The sequence below is a fragment of the Oratosquilla oratoria genome, chromosome 31, assembly GCF_046742065.1.
Source record: "Oratosquilla oratoria isolate Oo_2021 chromosome 31, ASM4674206v1, whole genome shotgun sequence".
NCBI lineage: Eukaryota > Metazoa > Arthropoda > Malacostraca > Stomatopoda > Squillidae > Oratosquilla > Oratosquilla oratoria.
In genome coordinates, this window is record NC_134807.1 from 52,628,253 (window position 1) to 52,653,252 (window position 25,000).

At 41.4% G+C, this 25,000-nt stretch overlaps 1 protein-coding gene across 2 annotated transcripts in view; it reads right to left on the reverse strand.

Moving 5' to 3' along the window:
- The window catches only part of LOC143041552 (uncharacterized), a 933,705-nt gene that overhangs the window by 711,174 nt on the left and 197,531 nt on the right, over window positions 1–25,000 (reverse strand). Inside the window, exon 2 of one of the 2 annotated variants that reach the window (XM_076213563.1) lies at window positions 19,259–19,310. The exons of the other annotated variant lie outside the window; for it this stretch is intronic. The gene's annotated coding sequence lies outside the window, so the exon portion shown is untranslated. The remainder of the gene's footprint in view (window positions 1–19,258; window positions 19,311–25,000) is intronic. 2 annotated transcript variants of the gene reach the window in all.

Sequence of the window (25,000 nt, forward strand, 5' to 3'; positions counted from 1 at the left end):
TGTGTGTGTGTGTGTGTGTGTGTGTGTGTGTGTGTATATATATATATATGTATGTATGCTTCTCTTAGTCTCGTTCTTTAGATTCCTTATGCTTATTCTCCCTTAATTTGTTTGTGACTTTAGTGACTAAGGCATATTCTATTCATCTCATGGATGAATCTGTGGGAGTCTGGATTGGTCGCCTATTTCATTCGGTTTTGTTCTTCAATTGCATGATAAAATAATTGGCATTAGAGTTTAGAAGAGTTATAATTTGAAGCTAGGTACGATAAGTAGAGAATAAAAAAGGATCCTACGGAAACGATGTTCCTTTCCTGTGTTCTGTAATAGATATATAAATACAGTGCTCCATGTACTTGAGTATTCATATTGCTCTACGGAAAACCCTACAGTGATGGAATTTTCGCTACTGGATGTGATCTTTACAATATATGTCTGGAAAATGCCAAATTTCAATTAGTCCTCTCTCTTCCTTGTGTGGTTTGGATGCAAACACAATATCATTCAGTGGGAGAAAAAACTTTTACAAAGTAAAGTGAAATCGACACCGTTCGCAATGATTACCTTTTTCATATATTTAAATTTGACCGGCAACAGGCAAATTTTATTCAGAAAGGATATTCGGATTAGATTGAAAAATTATTTGCCTGCCAAAAGTTTTTGGACTTACTTATGTTAGAACAGAATATTCAGTGGAGTTTGATTTGATCTTCGATGGCTAATCCGGAGCGCGTATAAGAAATTACGTTTATGGTAGCAGTTAAACGCCTCTTTACATAAGCTCCTTACCTCAGAGAAGAATCATAGGATTTTTTTTCTTCTATAAAAACAGAGAAGTTTTATGATTTTTCTTCAGGAATAGTGACAAGAGACGAAGCACACGTGCCTGGAGGGTCTCTGGAAGTCAAACGAACAATAATTAATATTTGTTTGACCGCACTCCCAGGCCAAATGATGTCGGTTTTTGTTTAGTGGTTCGGGCAGCAAATTGGGGAAACCACAGCGATTAGTTGGCTATAATTTATAGCTTAATGGCAGTGGTTTTCCACGTCTACCCTGTGACTGCGTGGCAGGCCTGTACCTTGCCTGAATATAATCGCTTGATTGTCTCCATATGACAACCACCACGAAAACTTAGTTGACTCCTTTGTCGACTGGAAACATATTAGCCAAAAACTAGAGATATGATTATTTCCTGGAATTTGCCGCAGGTTTCTAACTGGTAGAAATAAATTTTAATTTTTTTTTAAAAGATAATGCCGGGATTTATTATCATTCTCATTATTTTGTGTATTATCTAACTAATCTATTTTCATTAGCATGTCTTTATTTGTTTGTCTATTTATGTATTCATTCATTTTTCTATATATTCAAACATTCATCTGTTAGGTTATCTATATTTTATATATTGTCTCATTATAGATTCATCATGAACTCTTACAAATTATATTGTAGACCATCTCCATTGTGTCACACTCCACCATACACGCTGACTCCCTATTCTGTATTTGCGGCCCTTTAACCAACATGATCGGCTATTCATAATCTCACTTGGCAGAACCGACCATATATCCTCAGTTGGATTCCCAGCCATACAAATGTCGTAGATTAAGACACAATGTGTATCCTGGTTCAACATGTATACAGTGTCTCATGAGCAGCTACAATTCACGTTCAGACCTCATTGCAGTTGCTCAAAAATAGAAGAAATCATCTCTAAAGGTTTACAGTTGAACATCGCGTAACACTGACGAACCAGAGTTCCTTACTGACGTTCTGGTATGCAAGTCCTGGTGAATATGAGCCACGAAGGAGCACGCGCAGAAATTGCCGCGTACATGTATACATAACTTCCTGGGTAGCAAAATTCAGCTAGAAAATAAATGCATCCAAGGATTCACAACCATTTTGTATCAGATGACATTTACAACCAAGATCTATACCTTGGTGACAACTGCGCCAGTGCCTCACTCCCTGCAACTATATACGATTATGCAGGAGTCACCCAATAATACCACAATACCGCTATGTTCGGTTCTGCATTTCGAAACAACTATCATAAAATATAAAAAGAATTGCCATATTGGTAACTCTAAACAGAATACTCTTAAATACAATTTAATACCATTAACAAAATAAATAAATATAATGAGGAACAACAAGACGCTGTCACCGATGTGGAGGTGCTGTCTCAACCCATTGCCTTTTACCCGAGTAGTATAGTGGAGAGCAGGGATAACCCTTCATCCATGAGGTTGTAGAATAGTAGAGGCGATATATGGGTTTTGGAGAGCCAAGACCAATAGGATCATCCAGAAGATTTTCTGTGACAGGTGCGGTAGCAAATACTACAGTAAGACGTATAGAGGATTAAAGAACAGACTCTGGGAACAGAAAGCAGACATTAGATACCACCGGAAAAGAAACTGTAGTGAACCACATCGACACCGAGGTACATTTGTCAAAATTAGTCATTTCACATAGCCAACTAGAACAGCATCAAAAGGACCGGAGATCTGAAATGTAAACAAGCTACAGTGACACGAACGAATCGCCAGACCACATAACTCAGTTTAGATGTTTAATTACTTTATGCATTTCAAAATATCATTATCATTTTCATTTTGATCATTCTCAGCTGAAATTATTGACTCTCTAACGGTAATAAACGAAGACACCGTCCACTGGAGGAGGTCTTATTTACAAAAACCCATCACAAATCTTGTACACAATTCCTTTGAGGAAGCTTATCTACGCATACGCACACACACACACACACACACACACACACACACACACACACACACACACACACACACACACACACACACACACACACACACACACACACACACACACACACACACACACACACACGCACACACACACACACGCACACACACTCACACACACACACACACACACACACACACATACACACACACACACACACACACACACACACACACACACACACACACACACACACACACACACACACACACACACACACACACACACACACACACCTATACATATATATATATATATATATTTCCAAACAGAAATGTAGTAGCACATTTGTAAATGACACGCAGGAAGCCCACAGTCGGAGAAAATAAACTTCGAATAAAGAAGAATCCTATATTTCGGCTATCAAGTTGTCACCGCTCCTTTAAGGTTATCCTAAAAATTCCATTCAGTAATACCATCAGTTTTTCTACCAAGTTGTTTCCTCATGAGCGTCTCACTATTGCCTATCGCTATCCTAACACCGTGCGTAAGCAAATTGTGAACGTTCAACAAAAACCGAAGGAAGTAGAGTCACCTGGTGTTTATTGTTTGCCCTGCCAAGATTGTGATTTGATTTACTTGGGTCAAACCGGGAGAGACTTGAACACTAGATTGGCAGAACAGAAAAGGTCAATTAGGTATGGGCAAGAAAATTCGGCTGTATTTCTTCATGTCAAAAATAAGAATCATTCTTTCAATTGGGGTAAGGCCAGATTAGTGCTCAAGTCCCACTGCGGTTTCAGGAGAAAAATAGTTGAATCAGCATTAATTGAGGAATGCCCCAATATTAATATATCTAAAGGGCAGTGGACTCCTGACATTATTTCACGGGCGGCGGTTAGCAGACTGGTACGGAGCTTACAACCCCCCCTCACTTCACCCTCTCCCTCCTCCGCCACCCCATTTTGGCCCGCGCCTGAGTGATGCCATCTGCCCACATTCCTTCTCTTTTCTGTAGCTTATAAGTCCCCTCTGTCCTCTGTCTTATGTACTTTCCTGAAGAGGGCTACAGTTGATAGCCGAAATATAGGATTCTTATTTATTCGAAGTTTATTTTCTCAGACTGCGGGTTTCATGTGTGTCATATATATGTATATATATATATATATATGTGTGTGTGTGTGTGTGTGTATATACATATATATATATATACATATATGCATATATACATGTATATATATATATATGTGTGTGTGTGTGTATATATTATATATATACATATATTATGTATATACATACATATATATATGTATATATGTATACATACATATATATATATGTATATATATATATATATATATATATATATATATATATATATATATATATACCAACGGCTCGTCCCCCTTACAAGGGAGGTAGCCCCCCCCCCAAAAAAAAAGGCATGAAAACCACTCCCACCCATTCCATCCCTAACATGCTCCACTCCCCTCTACCCTCTTCCCTCTTTCTTATCTTAGCACCTCCTTGATGACGGGTCATCCTTGTATCTCACCCATTGCCCTGGGTCGGAAACAGTGTCGTAAGACACAGCACAAATTCACAGCAGAGAAAAAGAGAAGACGGGGAGATTTCCCTTCGGGCTGCGTCAATTTATTTTTCACACATACTCCCTCACCCTCCATCCCCCACCCATTCATTTTCATGTATTATAGCATCATCTATACACAATCATTCCCTATTCATCTCCTGTCTTGTCCCATCCTTCCCTAACAGACATTCCCCTCTTCCTGAATACCTCTTTTACCCCATCTATTCATCTCATCCTTGGTCGCCCCCTCATGTTCACTCCTTCCACCTTTGCTTTCCACACCTTTTTTACTAGTCTTTCTTTACTCATTCTTCCTGTATGTCCAAACCATCCCATTACACTTTCATCAACTCTATCTCCCAACTCTCTTTCCACCCCCATTCTCCTCCTAACCTCCTCGTTTCTCATTCTATCCAGCCTAGTAACCCCTATCATATTTCTCAGGCACCTCATCTCAAACACATTCAAACTCCTCCTCTCTCTCTTATGTTCCATGTTTCTGCCCCGTACAGTGCTGTCGGCACAATCACTCCTTCATACAATCTCCTCTTAGCATCCATTCCCAAATGTTTATTTCTCATTACACTTTTTAATCCACCAAGGCATTTACTCGCTTCTCTCAATTTACAATCTACCTCCATCTCTACTCCTCCCTTTCCTGCCACATTTGCACCCAAGTATCTAAAACTATTCATTTCCTCCAGTCTCTCTCCCTTAATACTGACTTCTACTCTGCTACCAGTTCCTCCTCTTGTAATCTCATCTACTTACTTTTACCCACATTTATCTTCAACTTCCTTCTTTAGCACATTTTCCCAAACTCTGTCACTAACTTCCTCAATCCCTCCTCTGATCCTGCTACAAGTGCAGTGTCGTCAGCAAACAACAACTGGCTTATCTCCCACTTTTCTCCAATTTCTCTAACCATCTCCAACCCCCGACACATTACCCTTGCATTTACCTCTCGCACCACCCCATCCATGTATAAATTGAACAGCCAAGGCAACATAATACATCCCTGACGAAGTCCCACCTTTACCTCAAACCACTCACTCTCTTCATTTCTGATTCTAATACAAGCTCTACTACTCTCGTAAAAACTCTCGACTGCTCTTTAAAGCTTTCCTCGTATACTATTGTTATTGTTGTTGGCATCCTACTGTCTCGGGAAACAATAGAGTTCGCGCCTTTATTTGTGTGTGTTTTGTTCAGTTCATGGTTGAGAGGCATCGCCTGCTGTGGCTGTAGAGTCTAATTCTGGAACGGCAGGCTCTGTTACAGTTGTCACAGGTGAGGTCCACTGTGTGGGAGCTGCTGCTAGTTTCTGCCGTTTGCGCTCTCTTTTCTCCTCCCACTGGTCCTCTCTCCTCTTCTTGCTAGTTTGAATGCCTGTCTTAACAGCATGCTTCAGCTGCTGCCGTCAGCTGCCACGGCTTCCAATTTTCCGTGTTGATGTCGCCTGCCTTCAGATCACTTTTGACAACGTCCTTGTAGCGGAGGATAGGCCTTCCTGCAGGTCTATAGCTAGTGGCAAGCTGTAAGAGGCCGGTAGATAGAGGTAGACATTTAAGTAGATAGAGGGGTAGGTGAAACGATATGTAAATTTTATATTCATCTTATATTCGGTTGTCATGAAAAATGGCCGACTGTAAGTTGCAGAGTTGCATATTTCGCTTACCGCCTAAAGTTTGTAAACATTGGTTAAGGTAGCGATCATAGGTGCTGATGTGACGAAATGTAAACATAAAGCCTGTTCTGCTTGTGTCAGAAGTGCTTGCGTAAACAGTATTGCTTGAGACAGTATAACAGTCTTTCTGATTGGAGAAAAGGGTGGAGGAGGAGAAAAATTATTGGTGCATGGAGGTAAAGTCACGCCCTAAAAGGATGGCACTTATTTGTAACGTTGAAAGTTATTGGTTGAATTAAACTGTAACGACGGACCAAACTTGGCTTGGTGGAAGTAAGAGGATCTCAGGTGGGATTACTCAGGTGTATCTAAGAAAATGCGTTGTACCAGAATTCGTGAAGAAAATAAAGAAAATTTGAATTAATTTAATTCCCCTTCGTTTATTGAGTAATGGAACTTGACTAAAAGTCTACGTTATGGAAGAGGCATGGGGCCTATAGACGAGTGACTTACAATACTACAATAATAAAAAGAAAATGAAGAAAGTTGAAAGTGAAAGAAGAATTACAATATTACAGAAGGGAACAGAAAGTGTTGGTGGAAGCGGAGATAACACAAGCTTTCCATACAGCACATTCATTGGTATTCGGTCACTGTCCATTCGACTAACATTACCGAGCCATTTCAATCGCCTCTCCCACAGTGCCTTCCTATCTACCCTGCCATAAGCCTTTTCCAAATCCATAAAAGCTCAAAAACATTCTTACCTTTTCCGAAAGTTTTCTTACATATCTGTCTTACCACAAAAATCTGATCCACGCAACCTCTACCTGTCCTAAGCTCTCACTGTTCCTCACCAATTACTCCCTCTATTCCTCTCCTAATCCTTTCAATCAAGACCCTCACACAAGCCTTCCCAACTGTACTTAACAAGCTGATCCCTCTGAAACTACTACACTCACAATTTTCCCCTTTTCCCTTGTAAAGTGGAATTATACAGGCACTTCTCCAGTCCTCCGGTACTCTACCCTCTCACAAACAAACATCAAATAACCTCACCAACCATTCCACTATTATTGTATCTCCTTTTTTTAGACATTCTGTATGACACCCAACCAACCCAGGTTCCTTACCTGCCCTCACCATCTTAACAACTGCCCTCACTTCATCTTTCCTTATTTCTCCTCCATATTCCTCACTCATCCCGGTCGTTTTCTTAGCGTTTTCCACGGCAACTACCTTTCCCTCCCTATCCTCCTTCACATTTAGCAAATCCTTAAAATACTATGCCCATCTTCCTCTTACTGCCGTCCCCTCCATTATCATCTCTCTATATGCAACTTTGCCTTTTCTTCTCTACTTAATTCACCTCCTCTTCCTCTCTTAATTTCTCTCCAAAATATATATTTTTATTATTTTCATTTTTTTCATACTCTTACCCCATTTCACATCTGGTCTCCTCTTTGCCTCCTTTATCTTGTGCTTTACTTCTCTTTTCTTTGTACCTCTCATATGATTTTGTCATCCTATTTTGTAATAAATCTGTAAATGCTCGCTTCTTCTCTTCTACGTCCTTCTTTGCATCCTCATCCCACCACTCACTACCCTTCCTTCTTTTTCCTCCCGTCTTCCTTGTTCCACACACCATCTTTGCATAGCTTTTGACTCCCTCCTTGAACCATCCCCATTCCTCCTCTACTCCTAGCTCCACTCCATCCCCCACTCCTCTCCCAGCTTCTTCTTGTACTGCTTCTCCTTTTCTTTCTCATCTGAGCAGTTCACTCTAAGCACCTCTCTACCTACTACCCTTTTCCTATTTCCCCATCTATCCTCCACTCTCAACTTACTTTTCACCAAAAAATAATCTGATATTCCTCCACTCTCACCCCTTAGAACATATACATCCTTAATTCTTCCTACTATTCTCCTGGTCACCACTATAAAGACATTAACAATCTATCTACCACCCCTCCATCTACCACCCTCCCTTATGTGTACTTATGCTTGACTTTCTTCCTAAACAATGTATTTCCTATCATCAACTCTTTAGACACATCTCTACCATCAACTCTTCATTACGATTTTTTGCTGGAACTCCACACTACCCAACAGCTGCGTCTATGGGTTTATTTCCTACTCTAGAATTAAGGTCTTCTAATACCACTACACTTACATTTTACCCTAAACCCTCTAGCCACTCATTTGAATCTATCCAAAAAGCTTCCCTTTCTTCTACACTCTTCTCACTACTAGGCCCATATGCGCATACAAAAATTCACATCTTCCTTCCAAGTTTCACTTTCATTCACATTAACCTTGAAGAAACCTCCTTCCACTCCACCATACGCTTACCTATCTCTTCACTTACTAGTATAGCCACCCCTTCTCTCCCTCGTCCTCTCTTCACTCCTGAAATCTTCCCAAATACACTTCCAAACTCAAATTCGCCCCTTCTTTCCAACTTAGTTTAACTCAATACCAATACATCCATCTTTCTTTTCACAAACATACTGCCTATCTCTTACCTTTTACTTTCATCTGTACCATATTCACATACATTAAGAGACCCAAGCTTTAGGTTACTAGTTGGAAAACTCCTCCAAGACCCTCTTATACCTTTACTTTTTTAGGAATATCCCCTTTGGGGCTACAGGGAGAAGGATGCCTAGTCGTATCTCCGTCCCGTATTTGTCGCCTTTTATTAGTCTAGTGGAAATACTTGGTGGCAATATTCTTGTTCCCCACCATAGGGTTCGATAAAATAAGGAAATTGATATTCAGAAAAATGGTACAGGACAGTAACAAGAGAAAGGGGACAGCATAACGGAGGGGCAGACATAGTATGATAAAGTATCATTATTTCTCTATGATTAGAAATTTCCCTTACCACAGACAAAATGATGTATGACTCTGGTCCATAGGGGTGCCCCATATATACCCTAAAGTATGAGCTGCATGCTACTTAGCAGCTTTTAACCCCACCATAACATGCAGCCAATACCCCTGACGGGGTGGTATATACATACCGGTATATATATATATATATACATATATATATATATATATATATATATATATATATATATGTATGTATGTATATATATAAACTTAAACCCACTCTCGGAGAAAGATAAGCTGAGATACAGAGTAAACCGCACATTTCGACCTCTAACTGTGGTCCTCTTCGGTAATAACTGCTGAAGAGGACCACAGTTAGTGGTCGAAATATATGGTTTACTCTGTATCTCAGCTTATCTTTCCCCGAGAGTGGGTTTAAGTTTTATTTTACTGTTACGTCACGACATCTACGTTACTTGATATATACATATACACACATATATATATATATATATAAATATATATATATATTTATACATATATATATACAGATAGATGCAAACTGAGTTAAACACAACGGTATTATCACAACTATTCATTTTCTTTCCAATGTTTTCAATTCTCCTCACTATAGTTCTCACTTTGGTAGGATGAGCACAAACGAGATGTCTAATGTTATCCATTTTAATAACACACAAGTTGACGTTTCGATTTCAAGGAGTCGTTCTCATAGTAATAAATTACAAATCAACACAACACAATCGAACAGGCACAGAACAACTACATTTTCACAGAATGAACAATACGACGCGTTTCCATATACCTTATAAGCAAGTTCTAAGGTGACAAGCACAGGCTTACAATAATGTGTGGGCTGTCGACCTGACCCGAATTGATCTTCTCAGAGGAGGGAGAGGGGTATACGTATCTTGTGCTTCGTATTTGAACGATACTTTCCATATTCTTGTATTCATGTAACGGTCCCATTGACCCAACTGCCCATTCTCTTTTGTGTTTATTATTGCCTGTAGATATTTTCATGTTATTAATAATTTCGTTTACTAGTGTTACCGCTAGTTTAATATTCCTTTCCTGGAATCTTCTTTGTTACTTTTACTTCTAGTCTTACGAATTATCTAGGCCCTGACCAGATAATTCAGTCCTACAGTGGCTTCTAGAAGTGAGCTGGTTCTTAAGCACTTATCCGTTACAAGTAACGTCTCTTCACATAACCAGCCCATCCGTAACAGTACCCCCTAGTGGTACATTTGCACTTTTCAGGAGGTACATTAGGTGTGAGAGAATAACCAATACCGTACAATATATGATATAACCTGCTTTCAGATATGTATGTGATGGATAAGAATATTCTATAAACTTCCTGATTCTTATATAACCTACATATGTAGATTTCTTTAAAGAATAATATTAAAGCATCGATTTTATCCCCCCCCTCCTTTGGTTTTTAAGGGTACACGGGAATAAAATGGTTGGGAACTCCTCCTTTATTAGATCATACGGCACATTTCGTCTTTCCAGAAATTATAAGTTAAGGTGCCTATTCCTGTCTTCGTATGGTAAACCTCTAAGCCCTTGTCTCGTTTTGGTCATTCTACTCTGTACTGATTCTAATGAATTGATACCCAATATATAGAACGGAGAAAAAAAAATGTACCACATAGTCAAGGATGGGCCTAACTTTCGCCACATGGGGTTTGATTACGTCTGCACTTTAGTAGACTTGCCAATTTCACGATACGGTTGATAATTCTAACTTTTTTTAGCGTTCTTCGCTGGCAAGTCAGCACCCAAAGTCGCATTCTACTTTGTATTTGTCAGCTGGGCTTCATTCAAAAAGTCTGGTCTCGCTGAGCACCGCGTTCTGAACGCTGGATCTTTTCAGTTCTCTTGCAAATTGTGCCAATCGTCTTTCTGGTATTTTAATCTTTGAGGTGTCTATGAGTGTACATATGTTCTAATGGTAGTATTTTCTCTGCCGACCACAGTCATGGGTTCCCTACCTACTGCGGTTGACAGACCAGGTTAAAGTGAAGCAGATTATATTTAGAGCACCTTTTCTCATGTTATGGAAGTGAGCAGAGCGATTTATTTAGGAAAATTACAAAAATACCCATAAGGGTGTCGGGCACTGCTGCTGCTTCGATTCAACAGTGTGCAGGGTTGCAATTGCCAGCTTCCAGTATTTCTCATCTGATAGGTAACACCACTTGCCTATCACCACACGACTTTAGGTTGAGTGCACTTTGATAAGATAAGACGATGCACCAAGTTGCGCATGCGTTCAATCATAGTGTGCTGTATAGTCGTCAGCCTTATTCCCTTTTCATCTGTGTTCCACCAAAATCCAATGGCAAGGTGAGCCTAGATAACTGGAGATGAGAATAGTACAGTGGACATTCTGTATATACACATGAGTGTGTGTGCGTATAAATCCATAATGTATGTACATGTGCACGTATTATGTACGTGCTTATATACATTGATATATACATACACACATACATACATATATACGTACACATGTACATACAATTATGCGATCATACCTACACATACACATATACAGCCATACATACATTTATGAATACATACATACATACATACATACATACAGTACATACATACATACATTAAGTAGGAATTCGACAGTAATGCTAGTCCTGTTCAGTTTTTACTAAAGGTTTTGAAGCTTTCGAGTGATACCTTTCCTGGAACGTGTAAGGTCGTGTAATTAAAGTCCAAAAGACTTTTGAAATAATTCTTAATCTTTGATACGTCTTTCAACTACATATGGTCATCCTCAGGGAGGAAGGTTTAGGATTAGATTTGCTACAACTAGGTCAGACCACTTGATTCCGCGGGATTTATTTTTCTAGAGTTAAAGAAAATTCTGCAGGAAAAACAGATCATATTTGTGTATGAAATTAACTATTGCCAGAAATGTCTTTTTATGAGTTCTTTGTCTATCGATGCTAAGTAGTCAAGGAGAGGAGAGGTGACCGACGTCAATGATCAATTATGAAAAGAGGTGATGAAAAGGGTCAGAGACAGCTGAGTAGAAAAGACGAAAGATGTAAACTGAAATGAGATGGAGTCTAACAGAAAGTTGGAAATGAAGAGAATTTTAGTAAAAGAGAAAGCATGTGTGTTCGCGCTTGTGGGCATGTTACTGCTTTGTGGATTGTATTTATATTTCCTTTGAGAAGTGAGTTTATTTTATTTTCAGAGTGTAGAAGTGACAAATTACATTTGAACTAATAATGATACATATTAGACACGATTTCTCGTGTATGCAAGTGGGGAGATGGTGTAGAAGACAAATAGTATGTACGGTGAGGTCTGGATATTATACATTATATTAGCTGTTTATGCTTGGAAAGTAGCATGATGAAATGGGTGGCAACGTTTTGAATCTTTTGATGGGATTAGTTGTTTGTGGGATATGTCATCTGGCTCGAATCAGGAAATTGTTCTAGGTTTGAAGCATTCCAGTCTACCCAGTATAGCTTTAACCTCTTCCATACGATTCATAGGGCGCGAGTGGGTATATGAGGATGCCGGTGTAGGCGTCTTGGTTACGTCTATTTTGTAGTTGGAGCTCAGTGACACCCGAATTCTGTGAACTGGCTTGATCACGTATTCTGTGTTTATTATTAGTGAAAGAGAATGAGTAATACAGTAGTGATTTTATATTCTATAACACGAGTATTGCGATGCATCTAATGCATCTAATGCTGCTCGCAAGAATTTGACTCGTATTGAAGAGGTTAACACTCGATCTTTGTTCGTGAAAATGTGCTACCTAGCACATTGGAGTGATCTACTGGGATGTTTGTGTTATCTTAGGAGGAATTTTCGTGATTGTTCTATTGATTCTGCTGCAATGAAAGTAGACAGCTTTGCATTTCGACGCGTTGATCTTAATTTAACAATACTGCTACCATGCCTGTACCCCGTCAAGTATTTTCTGCATTATACGTAAAGCTCCCTCTAGTATATTGTGTGTTTTAATTTATTTGTGACGTCCATATACGAAAGAACATGGGATCATTAATATACAATATAGGTTATAAAGAGCGGGGCAGACACATAGCTTTGAGGTCCTAGGTTCAAAAGATTCATATTGTCCAAGTAATTGTAAAGTAACCGTGTGAATTCTTGGGCAAAATAGTGATACAAATTGCGCCATATTGTGACATTTATTTACTTCTCTCTCGACAGTTTACCTCTATCTCCTTCCTCCTTTCCCTGCTATATGTGACTCTAAATATTTAAAACTGTCCACTTCCTCTAACCTCTCTCCTTTGAGACTTATATCTAGATTACTGGCACCTTCACCCCTTGTAGATCCCATTACTTTGTTTTACTCAGACCCCCCTCTGATTCAGCCACAAAAGTAGTGCCACCAGCAAACATTACTGGTTCATCTCCCACTGGCTTCCACTCTAATCATGTAATGGTGAACTTTCTTGTATTCTTATATATATTTTCCCGTTGTTTATTTATTGATATATATGTATAATTATTATATTTTTGTAATCGAACCATGTGTTCGTGTATTGTTTACCCGCGAATTCGTGGCGAAGCCAAGCGACGCCAGTCTTTTGATAGTCGCGGAAGTGAGTGCACGTCAGTGCTTGAATAAACACTATACATTGAATTGTGTTATTTAGCCACCCTTACATTTGGTGGCAGCGGACAAAACATTTTATATTGTATGTTGTGTTAATGTATAGGGTGTGCTGTTGACACATTTCGTCCCACACTTTTCTTGTGCCGCTTTTGTATTTGTGGTGTGTGGGTTCTCTCTCTCCATCTCTCTCTTTTTTTTTTTTTGGGGGGGGGGTATGTTGTGTTCTCCAGTCTCGGTCATCCATATTTTTCTTTTTGTTTGCTCGGTGGGGTCCCCGAGTGGTGGTGGCCGAGCTATGTAATGGTGACCTTTCTTGTATTTTCATGTATATTTTTCCGTTGTTTATTTATTAATATATATGTATAATTATTATATTTTTGTAATCGAAACATGCGTTGCCTTTCTGTGGACCGAAAAACTCACCGTGCCATTGTCCTTTCTCCAGATTAGTACGTCTAAGAAAGGTAGCTTTTTGTCCACCTCGTGTTCCACTGTGAACTCAGTGGACTCGGACATTCAGTTCACAGTGGAACACGAGGTGGACAAAAAGCTACCTTTCTTAGACGTACTAATCTGGAGAAAGGACAATGGCACGGTGAGTTTTTCGGTCCACAGAAAGGCAACTAACAAAAATGACCTTATTCATTACTTCTCGGCACACAGTGAGAGAACCAATAGAGGAGTAATAATTGGATTTTTTCTTAGGGCATTCCGGGTATGCAGTGAGGAGCATATTGATAGAGAGGTCAAATATATTTTTAAAGTCTTCACAGATCTCAGGTACCCGGAAGGATTGTTACACAGCTTGAGAAAAATAGCACTCAGAACATTGGATAAAAAGGATGAGGTTAAGGAAGATAAGGAAGGTGACTTCATCGTGGTTCCCAGTTCCAAACACACGGAAGAATTAGGACACCTACTACGCAACACAGGATTGAAGATTGCCAGCTCATCCAGCATGAAAATTGGCGAAATAGTGAGAGGTAAGGAGAGAAAAGACAACATCACTAATAGCGTGGTATACAAAATACCATGTAGCAGCTGTGAATTGAGCTACTTTGGAGAAACTGGGAGAGGTCTACGCAAGCGAACATACGAACACAAGAACGACCTAAAAGCCCACCGCACTTCCAACGCATTGGTGGTTCATTTGGACCAACTTGGACACCTTCCCAACTGGAGCGGGGTAGAGATTTTACAACAGGGGTTAGAAAAGAAAAAGAGGAAACTAGTTGAGGCAGCATATATAGCATCTCAGCCTTGCCTTAATCACAGGGACGGATTCATCAAACTGTCTCAAATGTCCGGACGACTCATCCGCCGGGAGATGAGGAAACAAGCGGACTCGAGTGGCGTGGGTTAGCAGGAACGCGGACATGAACGCGTGTATATATATGTTGATTTTATGCTTATGTACTCATACTCTGAAGAAGTCCTGTTAAGGACGAAACGTCAGTAAATTTACACTCCAACATTACTCGGTGTTTATCTCACCACCCTTCCACTCATATATACATGTATATATGTGTATATATATATATATATATACATATATATCTGTATATGTATATATATATATGTATATACATATATGTATATATGTGTATATATATACATATATATATATACATATATATATATATGTAGGCTATCCTACATTTAGATAACATCAAACAAGTTCCCAGTGGTCTTGACATGCACAATATTCCTTCTTCGCCCCTCGCACAACCAATAGACACGACCGAGACTCTACCACTCCACCGATCCCTACATCTCGTTATAGCTTCAGAAATAGAATTGTATAAGTCTCTTTAGCCCCAACAAAAATCCAGGCATCTATTTTCAAACCAATGTTTATCATTCATGTTCATCTTATGCCATAACCAAGTATCTCCCTTCTATATGTGCAGATCACCATTGCCTTCACCTAGGCACACCCCTCTTTCTTCTATCTCCTTAACCCGTTAACTCCGATATGCCGCTCGTGAGGCAGTACCGGGAAGAACCGATATGCCGCCCGGGCGGCACGATATTCAACCCCTTACAGAAATCGCGCTAGATTTGGTAGCGCTTTCATACTTTTAGGGAAGTTTGTCTGACTTATCAACACTGCCGAGAGAATGCTACGATGCCAGTTAGTGCTTTCATACACGCGGTAGAGCGTTGATACACGTGGTGACTCGGGAGTGCTTTTTGCATCTTATTTATCGGGATTATCTACCTCAATCAGTGTGATATTAGTGTAAACAAGCCTCAAGGAACTAAGAGAAAGTTTTTGTATGTGTGGGCGTGGTTGCGCAAAAACAACACATTACGCAATAGTGTGTACAATATCAGCCATGTACAGAAAGACTCATACACCTTCAACCACTCTTCCTCGTCGCCAAATCCACCAAATAATTTCTTCTGTACGTTTATGGTGCCCCTAAGAACTTGCTCTATCTATCTGGTGCAAAAGGTGCTTGAAACCAAACTGGGCTGATACCAACCATCGTACAGGATCTTCTGAGCACGCCGTAGCACGCCGGCCCGAGTCTGGTAGTAAAAGTTGCCGCTACTGATTCTCGCACCAGATCTAAAACATCCGACCTTTCTCATGGCCATCCTAGAGTGGGTATATGATTTTTATGTGTCTTGGCCGATGCGCCTGAGTATTCCAAAGAAGTTAAGCATAATTTTATTCAAATTGGTAAGATTCGAGTTTTCGGTCATAAATTCGTCATCAGAGACGAATTGATTTGAGGGGTCGTCGGATTTTACAGGTTGATAGTTCGTGCACCAAGCCTATGTGGATTTCCGATCTCAAGAAGGTGTCGCGAGGACGGACACTGGTAGCGTATGCCGAGCAACTGTTGACGTCTAGACCTCCTAGAAGACGTAATCTACTACCAAAATCTCCTAGATCTTCATCTACTGCCTCTACACATCTATCAGCACGCATATATGCATTTCGGTGCATATAGGAGTCAACGGGTAGTCGACCTCACTTTGTCACGGAAGGGTCATTCCGCGGTCAACTCGCTATTGTTCGGACCAGGGCGTCAACCTTCCAACTAGCAGCTGGACGCCGGTATCGACACCTCACCAAACCTAAGCGATATTTCCATTTATATTAAAATCTCTTTTCCTACAGGATATGTCCATCCTGTCCAAAACCTCGCATAAAATATAAAACAGTGTACATATGTATAGGCTATTGTAAAGTATCTGAAACCTTTCCTGATCTCTAATATTTGCTGAAACAGCACCTTGTATATAAATAATATTTCGTCGGCAACCTAGCCACGACTCATGTATATAAACACCTGTTACAAAATAAAGAAGACGAAGACCCAAGAGAGAGAGCTACGCTGATCCGCCGTTTCTCCAAACGCCGCTCAAAATATCAAGCCACGTTACCACTGTCTTTTCAACTTATATTCATATGTTAGACCTTAGATACAAGGCCAACATGTGTGTGTGTGTGTGTGTGTGTGTGTGTGTGTGTGTGTGTGTGTGTGTGTGTGTGTGTGTGTGTGTGTGTGTGTGTGTGTGTGTGTGTGTGTGTGTGTGTGTGTGGGTGTGGGTGTGGGTGTATTCATATACATCATGGTTAAAAAAGGTAGTAACACTTGTGTGTGTGTGTGTGTGTGTTTGTGTGTGTGTGTGTGTGTGTGTGTGTGTGTGTGTGTGTGTGTGTGTGTGTGTGTGTGTGTGTGTGTGTGTGTGTGTGTGTGTGTGTGTGTGTGTGTGTGTGTGTGTGTGTGTGTGTGTGAGTGTGTTCAACTACATCATGGTTAAAAAAGGTAGTAACACTTGTGTGTGTGTGTGTGTGTGTGTGTGTGTGTGTGTGTGTGTGTGTGTGTGTGTGTGTGTGTGTGTGTGTGTGTGTGTGTGTGTGTGTGTGTGTGTGTGTGTGTGTGTGTGTGTGTGTGTGTGTGTGTGTGTGTGTGTGTGTGTGTGTGTATTCATATACATCATGGTTAAAAAAGGTAGTAACACTTGTGTGTGTGTGTGTGTGTGTGTGTGTGTGTGTGTGTGTGTGTGTGTGTGTGTGTGTGTGTGTGTGTGTGTGTGTGTGTGTGTGTGTGTGTGGGCGCGCGCGCGCGCGGGTGTGTGTGTGTGTGTGTGTGTGTGTGTGTGTGTGTGTGTGTGTGTGTGTGTGTGTGTGTGTGTGTGTGTGTGTGTGTTCAAATACATCATGGTTAAAAAAGGTAGTAACACGTGTGTGTGTGTGTGTGTGTGTGTGTGTGTGTGTGTGTGTGTGTGTGTGTGTGTGTGTGTGTGTGTGTGTGTGTGTGTGTGTATTCATATACATCATGGTTAAAAAAGGTAGTAACACTTGTGTGTGTGTGTGTGTGTGTGTGTGTGTGTGTGTGTGTGTGTGTGTGTGTGTGTGTGTGTGTGTGTGTGTGTGTGTGTGTGTGTGTGTGTGTGTGTGTGTGTGTGTGCGTGTGTATTCACTTGGTCTTTCACTTGGTCTTTGGATCACGTGTTGGACTCGTGATCGACAGCTATTTCCCTCCTGGAAGAGAGCTCAGAGCTCGTAGGTCCGATCTATGGGTAATGCTATGACCTTGCACACACACACACACACCCCACTCCCCGCCCACGAGAGTCAGAGTAACGACCCGAGGCACAGCGATACCGAAATAATTTCGGCCCTGGGCAGGATTCGAACTGGTTACTGGGAGCACTTCTGCTTCCCAGTTCAGCGCTCTACCAACTTTGCCACCGAGTGTGTGCGCGCGCGCGCGCGCGTGTGTGTGTGTGTGTGTGTGTGAGCGTGTGTGTGTGTGTGTGTGTGTGTGTGTGTGTGTGTGTGTGTGTGTGTGTGTGTGTGTGTGTGTGTGTGTGTGTGTGTGTGTGTGTGTGTGTGTGTGTGTGTGTGTGTGTGTGTGTGTGTGTGTGTGTGTGTGTGTGTGTTCATATATCTAAGGCTAAATAAAGACATTCTTCTAAAAAACGCTGTGGAAGTCGGGGACAGGTGGTATTACGGTGACACTTTGTCCTAAAAATATTCTTGAAAAAGCGCTTGGGTAAGTCGGGGTCAGGTGGTATTCTTCTTCTTCTTCTTCTTCTTCTTCTTCTTCTTCTTCTTCTTCTTCTTCTTCTTCTTCTTCTTCCTCTTCTTCTTCTTCTTCTTCTTCTTCTTCTTCTTCTTCTTCTTCTTCCTCGCGTTCTTCTTCGCGTTTTTCTTCGTGTTCTTCTTCGCGTTCTTCTTCGCATTCTTCTTCGCGTTCTTCTTCGCGTTCTTCTTCGCGACACAAATAAATGAGCGGTTACGACCAACAGCTAACGACCAATGGATGAACTCGTGACACACGTCACAGGTTGGGAAACAAATTGTCATGGAATAGGACACTTAGGAGACCCCTGAGCAAACCATATACATACATACATATAATCATACATACACACATACATACATAAATACATACATACATACATACATACATACATACATACATACATACATACATACATACATACATAAATGCCTGCATACATACATACATACATAATACATACATACATACATACACTCATACATACATACATACATACATGCATACATACATACATACATACATACACAATTACACATCCTATACATACATAAATACAAACCCACCAGCGGCCATATGTACACTACAAAAATTGTACAGTGATATGATGAACTCTATGACAACAGTGACTTTAGTTCTCATTTGCTAATAGCAAATAAGAACGAAAGTCACTGTGAATTGAGACGACCAGTTTGGTTGAGTATTTTCCTAAGTCCGCCAATCTAGTGAGTTAATTACAACCTTTCAAATAATTCCTCTTACTTTACCTGGACAGGTGATAGCCGATAAAGGAGTAGCTTCATCTCTGTCAAAATTTACCTGTAAGCAAAAAAACATCTATCATAAATAGGTTACATTTTAGGCTTTAAATATGGTGACATCCTTTTCTAATTCTGATCTGGCCAAGACCAATCAGTTAAAGATCAAAACGAGACAAGGCCCCAATTGTTTGAGACTTCATTTTGTCCAAAGCCTAGTTATCAGCAAAACAAAACCGTTTAGTCCTGGCCAGAACAAAATTAATTAAAATATATCATCGTCATTAAGAGTACTGTATGATTTTTATTTACGTAGATACTCTTTATGAATCACCATCACCAATTAGGAGCATACGTCAGGGAGTGCGTTGCTTCACTCACGCGCCGGCGCCAGTCACCACGGTCTCTCCGACCAAGTTCCTATTGAGCCAACCTTCCCACTCCAAACAACTCACGACAGGTTTGATCAACTTGCCTCAGTCATAAATTCTGTGGGCTTCCCCTTCGTCTCTTCCATCGAGGGTTGTCTCTTGTGAAGACAATCTTGTGATTAGGATCAATATCAGGAAAACGTGCCACATGTTCATGTAGTCGGAATAGACGTTCAAAGATTTTGCCAATAGTTGGCATAAGCTGAGTCTCACAGTATAGTCTCTGGTTTGATACGAAGTCATTCCAGCGATATTCTATGATTTTCCGAAGGCATTTCGTACCAAAGACATCAAGATGCCTCTTCAAGCCAGCATTCAATGTCCATGACTCATAGACGTAGAGCAAGACAGAAAGCACAAGTGACTTGAAGATTCGGATCTTAGTCCGCCTGCATAAATAACAACAACGCCATATACTCTGGTTGAGAGTCCATAACATTATAGGCAATCCCAATCCATCGAAGTGCTTTCTGATATGATCCACCACTGCTACCCACAACCTCATTGTCCTCGTCTTGGTCTTGGTCTAAGAAAGCTAAAGTTCAAGAGGTCTCACCTCCCTGTGCAGAGACTTGAGGGCTGCAACCAGAACCTCCAATGACTCCGAAAGAAGGGTATTATCTTCAGAAAAGACAAGGTCAGTGATCTTGGCTTTGCCAATAGATGCTCCTCAACGACATTGTTCGACAACTCTCTCCAATGCCCAGTCCATGCAGGTATTGAAAAGGGCTGGGTCGAGGACATATCCTTGCCTTACTGCTGAATGAACTAGAAAGAAGCTAGACACGCCTCCTCTATAATTTACACAGTATATGCCAGGTATCAAGTCAATACTTCTTCCAGGAATCCTAAAGATCTGCATATGATCCCAGAGCACTCCACGATGCACTCATGTTGAAACTCGCGTCGGCGTTCCACAAGAATGCGAAGCGCTAGGCTCCGATTAGTTGTTGACTTACCTGGCGGGAACCCAGGCTGTTCAGGCTTCTGAAACTTTACTGGATGTTAACAAGCCTGTGTCAGTAATAAATGGGCAAGCACTTGACCTGGCTAACTGAATAGTGTAATGCCGCGGAATTTGTTGCAGTCCTACCGGTCCTCTTTCCCCCTCCAAATATGGACGACCAGACACCTTTTCCAATCTGAATAAATGATACCGGACTACCAATAAGCAGACAGTACCACATGCAACCCACGGAGCATGTCCTCAACTCCACCTTTCTACAGCTCCGCACTGATACTGCAGATGCCAGCTGCCTTTCCACACTTCCATTCACTAACAGCCTCTTTCAGCCTCTGACTTCTGCCAGAGAAGATCCGTCTATCGGTAGATCAGGAACCGCCACTTGAACATCATCGATGGGAAACTGTCCGCTACACCTCCCCATCCCTGACACTAGCTCGCCGTCAGCTATTTGGATTATTCTCCTCTAGGTCACAGAATTGGATCGGAGTTTGCTTCAGGGCTCGGTAAGCAAGTCTGAGATAATTTGTATTAAAATGGCCATTGGCATTCTAATTGACTCCCCTGGCGTACCTCTCTTTATACGTTCTCATAAAAGCTCTAATCCCCCGTTTCTGAGTCCTGTATTGGTCCAAGTTTCCAGCCATTTTGGCAGCACGGTCCAAACCTATACTCATCGACCTTGGGCTCTCTACAACACACCCATAGTTGTGGTGAGGTTTAGCGCCGCTCCCCAAGTGTATTTTCGTGTGACCTTTGTTTCCAGCTTTCACGGCAAGCCTTGTTCCATTTAATGCCGCGTGGACAGGCAGAAGCTGGCTTTCTCAAGCCCATGCAGTGTCAGGGGTGGTTTGCTCAAAGGATTGGCTCAGCCCTACGCCGCCTAGGCTGGGTCACGTGATTGTGGCCCTGGAAGATGATTGGCTAGTTACCCAAGCGCTTAGCGTGCCCAGCACCCAGCAGGGTCATTTGGCTTGGAAGACCAGTTCAGTCTTGACATGTTACCTGCTAAGATTGGCAGTACACCACGAGTGTGTACTGACACCCAAAAGTGCCCTCATCCAGTACTTCTCCCTATTGATAGATAGTCAGCCCTTGCTCTAACCCAAATCATTAGATTACAAAAAACGAGTAGAACAACATATTCTAGTATTTTTTTTGTGCCTCACCGGCTCCAACCAGCTTACCATAGTAGCGGCGGCGGTGGATAGAGCGACACGCTCTATTACGCATCCTTTTTAACTCAGTGAACATATTACCAAGAACAAATCACAGTGTTAGGACTATCTCAATGTACACAAAAGGAGTACCAATTTGGTAAAGCTATGTCTAAACGAAATCATAAACCCCAGGAGACTGGACACGTTAGCCATCAGTTCAAGATGCTGCAGGCTACGGCAGAGATTCAGTTGTCCCTTTCGGCGGGAATAACTAACCACCCGACGAGTGGGCTGCCTGCATGTCACGATATGCAGACGTGGCTCAGTCTCTTGGAAGAGCGATGGATCCCAGAGGTGAGCGATGCAGACAAGATCGCTGTCACTCAGCAGAAATCTGCTGGGGACTCTGCGATGTCCGCTAGGTTAGCTCGAGGTAAGCACCCTTACGACTGGGAGGCTTTTAAGTTGCATTTACTTTTTATTGTATTTTTTCTTATTTTGAAAGTAATAAGTGATAAAAATATGTTTTGGAAAGAAATTAAGAGAGGAAGAGGAGGCGAATCAAGTAGAGAAGAAAAGGTAAAAGGTGCAGATGGAGAGATGATAATGGAAGAGAAGGCAGTAAGGGGAAGATGGGAAGAATATTTTAGGGAGTTGCTAAATGTGAAGGAGGATAGGGAGGGAAAGATGACTGCAGTGGGAAATGCGAAGAAAATGAGAGTGATGAGTGAGGAGAATGGAGAAGAAATAAGGAAGGATGAGGTGAAGGCAGTTGTTAAGATAATGAAAGCAGGTAAGGCACCTGGTCTGGATGGATGCCATGCAGAATGTCTGAAAAAGGGAGGTACAGTGATGGTGGACTGGCTGGTGAGGTTATTTAAAGTTTGCTGGAGAGAGGGTAGAGTACCGGAGGACTGGAGGAGTGCCTGTATAGTTTCTCTTTACAAGGGAAAAGGGGACAAGTGTGAATGTAGTAGTTTCAGAAGGATTAGCTTGTTAAGTGTAGTTGGGAAGGCTTATAGGAGGATCTTGATTGAGAGGATTAGGAGAGGAACAGAGGGAGTAATTGGTGAGGAACAGTGTGGATTTAGGACAGGTAGAGGTTGTGTAGATCAGATTTTTGTGGTAAGACAGATATGTGAGAAAGCTATAGGAAAGAGGAAGGATGTTTTTGGGGCTTTTATGGATCTGGAAAAGGCTTATGATAGGGTAGACAGAAAGGCACTGTGGGAGGTTATGCAGATATACGGGATAGGAGGAAAGCTTCTAGGAGCAGTCAAGAGTTTTTATGAGAGTAGTAGAGCTTGTGTCAGGATTGGAAATGGAGAGAGTGAGTGGTTCGAGGTAAAGGTGGGACTTAGGCAAGGATGCGTTATGTCGCCCTGGCTGTTCAACTTATACATGGGTGGGGTGGTGCGAGAGGTAAATGCAAGGGTAGTGGGTCAGGAATTGGAGATGGTTAAAGAAAATGGAGAAAAGTGGGAGGTGAGCCAGCTGTTGTTTGCTGACGACACTGCGCTTGTGGCAGGATCGGAGGAGGGACTGAGGAAGTTGGTGACAGAGTTTGGGAGAGTATGTGATAGAAGAAAGCTGAAGATAAATGTGGGTAAAAGTAAGGTGATGAGATCTTCAAGGGGTGAAAGTGGCAGTAGACTGGAAGTGAGCATTAAGGGAGAGCGACTGGAGGATGTGGATAGTTTTAGATACTTGGGTGCAAATGTGGCAGGAAAAGGTGGAGTGAAGGTGGGGGTAGAATTTAGATTGAGAGAAGCGAGTAAATGCCTTGGTGTATTAAAGAGTGTAATGAGGAATAGACATTTGGGAATGGATGCTAAGAGGAGACTGTATGAAGGAGTGATTGTTCCAACAGCACTGTATGGGACAGAAACATGGAACATAAGAGAGGAAGAGAGAAGGAGTTTGAATGTGTTTGAGATGAGTTGTCTGAGAAGTATGATGGGGGTTACTAGGCTGGATAGAGTGAGATATGAGAAGGTGAGGAGAAGAACGGGGGTGGAAAGGGAGTTGGGAGATAGGATTGATGAAAGAATATTAGGATGGTTTGGACACATGGAAAGAATGAGTGAAGAAAGACTAGTAAAAGAGGTATGGAAGGCAGATGTGGAGGGAGTGAACATGAGGGGACGTCCTAGGATGAGGTGGATGGATGGGGTGAAGGGGGCTTTCGGGAAGAGGGGAATGTCTGTTGAGGAAGGACGGGAGAGGACAGAAGACAGGGGTGAATGGAGAATGGTTGTATATGGATGATGATGTGATGCATGAGGTGGAATGGGCGGGGGGATGGGGGGGGGTGAGGTAGTATGTATGAGCAAAATTTGACGCAGCCCGAAGGGATTTCTCCACGTCCTCTCCTTTTATGCATGGGGGGACGGAGAGGGGGGGTCGCCGATTTAATGAAGCGGCCTTGCTATGGATGTGCTGTGTCTTGCGACACTGCTTCTGACCCAGGGCAGTGGACAAGGTGCAGGGATGACCCGTCATCCAGGAGGTGCTAAGATAAGAGGGAGGGTGGAGGGGTGTGGAGTGTATTCAGGGATGGAATGGGTGGGAATGATTTTATCCCTTTTCCTTTTTGGCTACCTCCCTTGTAAGGGGGAAAAAGCCTTGGTATATGTATGTATGATATATGTATAATTTTAGCACTCACTTTTTTCTCTTTCAATTTTTTTCATATATCTTTATTCTGTGTGGAAAGCTGTTCTTTTTTTAGATCACTTCTGTAACTGTCCTTCTTAAGTTTCTTCTTGTGTCTTGTGTTTCTTCTGTCCCATTTAAGTAGAGTATCTCTATCAAAGATTTCCATCCTTTTCATAATTCTATAGATTGTTATCAAATCACCTCTTTCTCTTCTTTACTCCAGGGTTAATAAGTTTAGTTTGTCCAATCTTTGTTCGTATGTCAACTTGCTAAGTGTTGGTGCCATCTTTGTTAATGCTCTTTGAATTCTTTCTAGTTTCTTTATGTTTTTTATTGTACTGGGTGTCCATAGTGACGCTGCATACTCCAATTTTGGTCTTATCAGTGTAACTAGTATTCTCTTTACCATTTCCTCGTCCATGTCGTCAAAGGCCACTTTCATTGATCTTAATTAGTTGTAGGTTTCTCCAACTATTTTGTTTACATGTTTGTCTGTTGTCATGTCATTTGAAATTATTACTCCTAGGTCTCTTTCTGA